Genomic DNA, 6,463 nt, shown 5'->3' on the forward strand with positions numbered 1-6,463 from the left:
GCTCGGCCTTTGCGAGCTGGAACCTGCATTGTTGGATTTGCCTGGGCTTGGGTGTTGATGATATTGACTAACCTAGGACACGCGTTTTTGAAATGGGTGGGGTCACCACAGTTGAAGCATGTTCCAGTTGGATACCGGGTTTGTGTTTGTTGATTTGAGGGTAGATAGAGTGGTCGCTGAGTTTTTGGTGCACGACATGTGTCCGCCAAGTGGCCATAGCGACCACAATTCGTACAGAGGCGACACAGGCTAGTGGTCATATGGTGATAGTTACAGTGGTTACAGAGGGGGTGAGGTCCGGTATACGGCTTTTTATTTGGTTGGGCTGGTGGGGTGACTTGGGTGATAGGAGTAGCAGGGGTAATAACAGCATGGTTGTGGTGATGACTTTTCCGCTTCTTTTTGTCATGTCGGTGGGAGGACTCGGACTTGACAATTAGGGGGGTCTGAGGGGTCGACTTTTCAGTTGACATCTTTGAACCCTTGCGTGGGAGGACACCATCGTTCACATTGTCCTCGTTGAGTTGACCTACTAATTCAATGGCGGATTCTAGGGTAGATGGCCTGCTGCTGGTCACCGAATCACGGATCTGGCGTGGTAACCCTTTGATGTAGCGGCGTATTGCAGTTTTCATAGGTTGAACCATGTGAGGTAGGAGTCTCGAGAGATCATGGAATCTATTGGTGTAGGTCGCGTTGTCGCCTCCCTCCTGTTTCAGATTCCAGAATTCATCCTCGAGAGTTTGCAATTCGCTGTCAGGGCAGAACTTCTCCATCATGCGTTCTTTTAGTTTTGACCAGGTCATTCCCAAGGCAACAACCTCTCCCTTTGCCCGTTTTTCTAGGTTCCACCATGTGAGAGCATGACCTAGGAGGCACCCTGTAGCATGACGGACCATCAGGTCCTCAGGACACTCGCTATGGATGAAAGTACTCTCCATTTCTTCAATCCATGTGAGGAGTGCGGTGGCACCATCGGTGCCTTTGAAGTAAGGCGGATTGCAATTACGAAAGTGCTTGAACGAGCAACGAGGAGTTGTTGCTGGAGCTTGTGGCTGAAGAGAATGAAGTTGGGTTGCAATTGTTGGGATGACGTTTGCTACCTCCTTGGCGACCAGGGCAGCTAGCCTTCTGTTGTTGCGAGCAGCGTATGGGGGTCGTAATGCCATCTACGAGAAACACGCATATGGACTTGTGAGTTATTTGTAAATTGATTATGGAAATAAAGTTTTTAGACATTGTTGGGTAAAATAATTGTAAAACACTTGTTGGGCCATGGTTAGGAGTGTTGGGCACCTTTTGGGCTTTCCATGGTTACTAAATGTGAAACATCTAGCACTTGCGTGGGCCCCCACAAAACTAAGTTTTCACATTTCTTTCCCACTTCTAGGCCCATTAGGGAACTTAATAGTCCAATGAGTTGGCCATTTTGGAGTGTATCCTTTCGGATACGTTTGATAAGGTCGGGTATTTTGATGGCTCAAAAGTAATGTGAATGACGCGCTTTGGCCTATAGGTTTGGGAACTCTCGCCTTTGGTCCCCAGATAAGCAAACTAGTCCCTCGGTTGATTGGGATGTATACGAATGCTTACCTAGTCAGGACTTTCGGGCTACCGGCACCTCCCCCTTCCAGTTACTACGCGTCCATTACTATGATCCTACCCAACTAGAGTGGATGACTTTGAATTTCCTATGAGCTCTAAGGAATACATATATGTATATACATTTTGTTAAACAACTTGAGTATGTGTGTGATTTTCAGAGAAAGTGGAGAATATTCACAAGTGTATGCACACATATAAGTGTCAGGAGTAATACGTATGCACATAAGGGAGCAATTAACACACAAAGGTATTCCTAGGATTTTCTAAGTGCGAATTGCATACAGTTGTGTGTGCATTTTATAAACTAGCATACGAGAGGACCCTAGAGGCTATAGACTAGGTCAAGGCAATTAACCTAATTCCCTATAGTCAAGGGCTCTGATACCAATCTGTCACACCCCGATCCTTGTCGGAATCGATCAAGGCGTGATATATTGTTCAAAGTCTCATGACAACTAGGTTATAATGTGATTAGATTCAATTAAGTACTAAGTATGCAAACAAGATCCACAACATACAAGTACAAATACAAATGCAAACCACATTTATTACATCAAATTTAAATTGTCTTGTGGATTTCTAAGGCACAACCTATTTTTCATCATTCTTCATTCTTCAAATCTGCATCATGGGTAAAAACAGGTTAACTACGAGAGTTGGTGAGTAATCAAATTTTAGTAGAGAAAATTGTGAAGTTGAAACATTTATAATTTGAAATCTGTTTTCTTTTGAAGTCGCCAAACAATTGTATTTGAGATAACGGTTTATAAATCAAAAATTGATTAACAATTGATAACAACAACAATAAGTCCTCACCCTATATATATACATATGTATATATATATAAATATATATAGGATGGAGCATCTAATCATCATACACACTCAACCACGTGCGATCAATCACCTTAGCGTCCCAAGGCGGGGTGGTCAACCCAATAGCGCTATTATTGTCCATAACGTACCTCAAGAATACGGGCATAGTCATGGAGATTAGACTAAAAATGGTAATGCACTACAAGTACATGTAGCGTAAACAAACAATAGTTATACAATTAATGACTCACGTATAAATGTCCCAACAATGTTTCAATTGTGATAAAACAATAAAATGAAGTTGGAACATATTAGAACCACATGATACACCCCAAAAGTATTGAAAATTATAAAATATGGGGTAGATTACTCACATTAGTCCCAAAACGAAATGCGTGTGTCGTACGATAGACGATTCGGGTCAAAATGGCGTAGAACCTAATATAATTAATAGTTTTGGTTTAGGAACTGCTAAACAAGAACGGAGTATTAATACAAATAATTAGACACATATTCTTATATTAGATGAATTAACAATAATTCATTTTGATTATAATATTAAGGTATTTATTTGTTAAATGAATTTTAAATTGAATTACTTACTTTGCATAATTAATTTATATTTTCAATTTAGACCAGATTTTAATAATTTCTTATAATAACTTGCCTAATTATAATTATTTACAGATTTTAACAATTATTTATATGAAATAATCATTAAAATGCATTTTTACATGCTTAAATACTTAGGAAAATAGTTTTAAATAGTAAACAGTATTGAAAAATTAGGAAATTATTAGGAAATCATTATTTCATACAATATGAATTACTGTAAAATTTGTATATTTTTCTGAACTGTTTTAGTATTTATTTAATATTTTAATGATTAAACAACACAAAATTCGGGAAAAATAGTAAATGATTCTCAAAAAATCTGTAAAATTAACCATAGTTTTATAACATGATGTAGAGCCCAGTGTATAAGTTTCAGATATTTGTGACTATGGGAAGTATTTTTTATATATTTCATTATTAATTAATCAATAAAATCATAAATAATAGTAAACAGTAATATAAATGCATGAAACTTCATATATTATGTTTAATCAGTATACAGGTCATCCCAGAATTTTCTCAGAATTTATTGAATGCAACAAGTATTTTATGTGAATTATTGCCCTACTTTATTGCAATAATTATGATAATTCAATAAAAAGAAGTTATTTTCTGAAAATTTCCAGAACTTCTTATTTTATTGATGGTATTCTGAGAAAAATCAGGTTTATGCAAAAAAATGAGTTTTAGATATTTTGGTGGATTTAATTTGTTTCTTGTATGAATTTGAAACTTTTAACAACATACCTTGATGAATGCTTCAAGAGGGATGAAGATTTGAGTATAATAGATTGTTCTTGGATGGAATATGAGTATTCTTGGAGGAAATTTCGAGATTGAGAGTGAGAGAAAGAATAGAGAAGATTTAAGTGGTGAAGAGAATAATATGTTGGGAGAAAAAGGAAAGGAAAGTGGATGGGAGGTGTGAGTGGAAGACCATGGGAATAATCTTTTTGCTTTTGGTGGTCTTCATAATTTCCTACTAACACAAGCATCTTTTACATAATTAATATAAAAGTTTTATTTAAAGTAAAGTTTATAAAAAATAGAGTTTTATAAAATTTAATGGAAAGTTTATAAAAATGGAGTTTTATAAAAGATAGGTTATTATTTGATTATAACAATCTACTTTGATTTGAAGTTTAATTATATCATTCAAGTTTGATTCTTTTAATTTAAATAGAGCATTATACTTTGATTTGATTTTAATATGGTATCAAAATTTAATTTGTTTACAGTTATAACGTTGTACTATACTATGTTGCTATTAACATCAATTTATATCGTAGTGTGTGGGTTTTGATCCTATTAGCGTCAAGTAATCTTGAGTAAGGTTTATTAAATTTCCAATTGGGTTAGGTTGATCCGAATCCATTTTAGGCGGATGTCACAAATTAGTCGGGATCCTGAGGTAGCTGAGGATCCTGGATATTTGAGGATCTGAAAATTGTAAAGATCCTGGCCCTAACAGGCGCTTTTTCCAATGAGGCTGTTTTCAAACCCTTTGATCCAAAACACCAACCTGATTTCGCTTCCTCCTCTTGGGTCTGCTTTGTCGGATACCCCTTTGGTTTGGGTCTGAAATATCCCTTTTCCGGGATCATTTCCCAGTTCTTCGAAGTTAACCAAATCTCTTATATCCAATCCATACCCATCGTTTGGATAATCTTGTTTTAGATTGAGAAGTTGAATCGGTCCAAAGATCTACATATAGGTTTAGCTGAGTTGGCTCATGTGTATGATCTTACTACCTTTGGGAACTCCCATTTTCTTCTTAGGCTCAAAACCCACAAATCCCCTCTAGTTCTGAAAATGAAACATAATGACGGTTCTTGGAAGGAGAAGTACTTCTTTGTGAGACGTGATTTGATCCCTGGTGGGGATTCCCTACCAAAGACCGGGGTTAAAAAGGGTAGGAATAACTTTCCCTTGTACCGAGGATCCTGGGATTCACCTTTCATTATTTTGTTTATTGTTTTGCAGCTTTCAAGTTTGAAGAATTTATTCATGTTGCTAAGGATACTGAAGAGAAGATAGAGAAGCTCTTCATTGTTTCTGCAATCGATAGGTCCTTTAGGCTCGATTGTTCTAGTCTCCAAGAAGGCTCATCCACCACGGCATCAATGGCAACTGGTAAGATCCCTTATATTTTATGTGGTAGTTTAGAATCGATGAGGATCCTAAATTAATGAGAATCTTGTATTGTTGAGGATCTTTTGTGGCGTGTAGGATCCAAGGCTACTCGTTCCAATGCTCGACTCATTTTATCTGATCTTGAAGATGATGTGTCGAGTGGCCTGATCGTAGTCAAGAGGGAGAAAGTTGCCTTGCCTCTTCCTCTCCAGAGATCTCACATTGATCTTACCGTGAAGACCCCAAGCTCTCGTAAGAGTTAGACCTCAGAAGCCACAGATCTAAACTTGGTGAGTCTCGGAGCCGAAGAAGCGCTTCAAAATTTGCTTTCCTTTTCTCAAGCCGTAAGTGTTCGTGTGACATTGGTTTCTGATTTATATTTGTTTTTACTAACGTCATGCTTATTTCAGGTTTCCGCTCACGTTTCCCAATCAGTGGTTGATCTAAGGATCCGGGTTGAGGAGGCTGAGCGAGTTCTGTATGAGAGAGAGAAAGAGTGGAAGGCGATCAATGAAGATCTCTTCAATAGGATAGAGTTGTTGATCAAAGAAAAGGCTGAGAATGAGGAGGAACACACCCTGAAGATCGAAGAGGTTATTGCTTATTCAAAGGCAAGTGTTGTGGTGGCTATTTGGGAGGCCAAGATTAAGTTGGCAGAGGATCTTGAGAACTTAGGATCTTGGAATGTAGCTGGATGGCACGAGGCACTAGCCAAAACAACTGGTAAGCCTGTCACTGCTATTGAGGATCCTGGGTTGCAGCCTGCAGAGGGGGAGAAGAAAAAGAAGGAGTTCGATGATGACCAGGTTAAGGTCTAGGCCTGCAGAAAATTAGTTTATGTTTTTTTTCTTCGTAATGTAAAACAATTGACTTTTTTGTTGAGTTTGTGTGCAACCCCTTTTGAATGCAATGGTTGTGCTTCCCTTTCATATTTTTCTTTTAATCATCCTGCATAATTGTTATGGAACTAGGATCCTTAGCTAACTAGGATCCTGAAAAACTTGGTTCCTGCAAATAACCCTAACGTAAAACTCTTTTAGTAAATCATCTTTAATAAGTAACTCTTTTAAACTCAAAGACTTTACTTAAAGCTTTTCAAAAATAAGGATAGATGAAACCTGGTGATCTTAGGAAAAATTTGAAGTCGCGACTTCCCTTTCTCCGTATGATCTTGATGCTATTATGTGAGAGGATCTTTGCTTTAGAAGGATCTTTTTTTGACTTCGTCTTAGCAAACTTCAGGAAAGATCCCTTATTGAAATTATCTTCAACTTAAGGAAAGTCTATATGGTGAT

The sequence above is a fragment of the Lactuca virosa genome, chromosome 3, assembly GCF_052849685.1.
Source record: "Lactuca virosa cultivar CGN04683 chromosome 3, Lactuca_virosa_CGN04683_v6, whole genome shotgun sequence".
NCBI classification, from domain to species: Eukaryota; Viridiplantae; Streptophyta; class Magnoliopsida; order Asterales; family Asteraceae; genus Lactuca; species Lactuca virosa.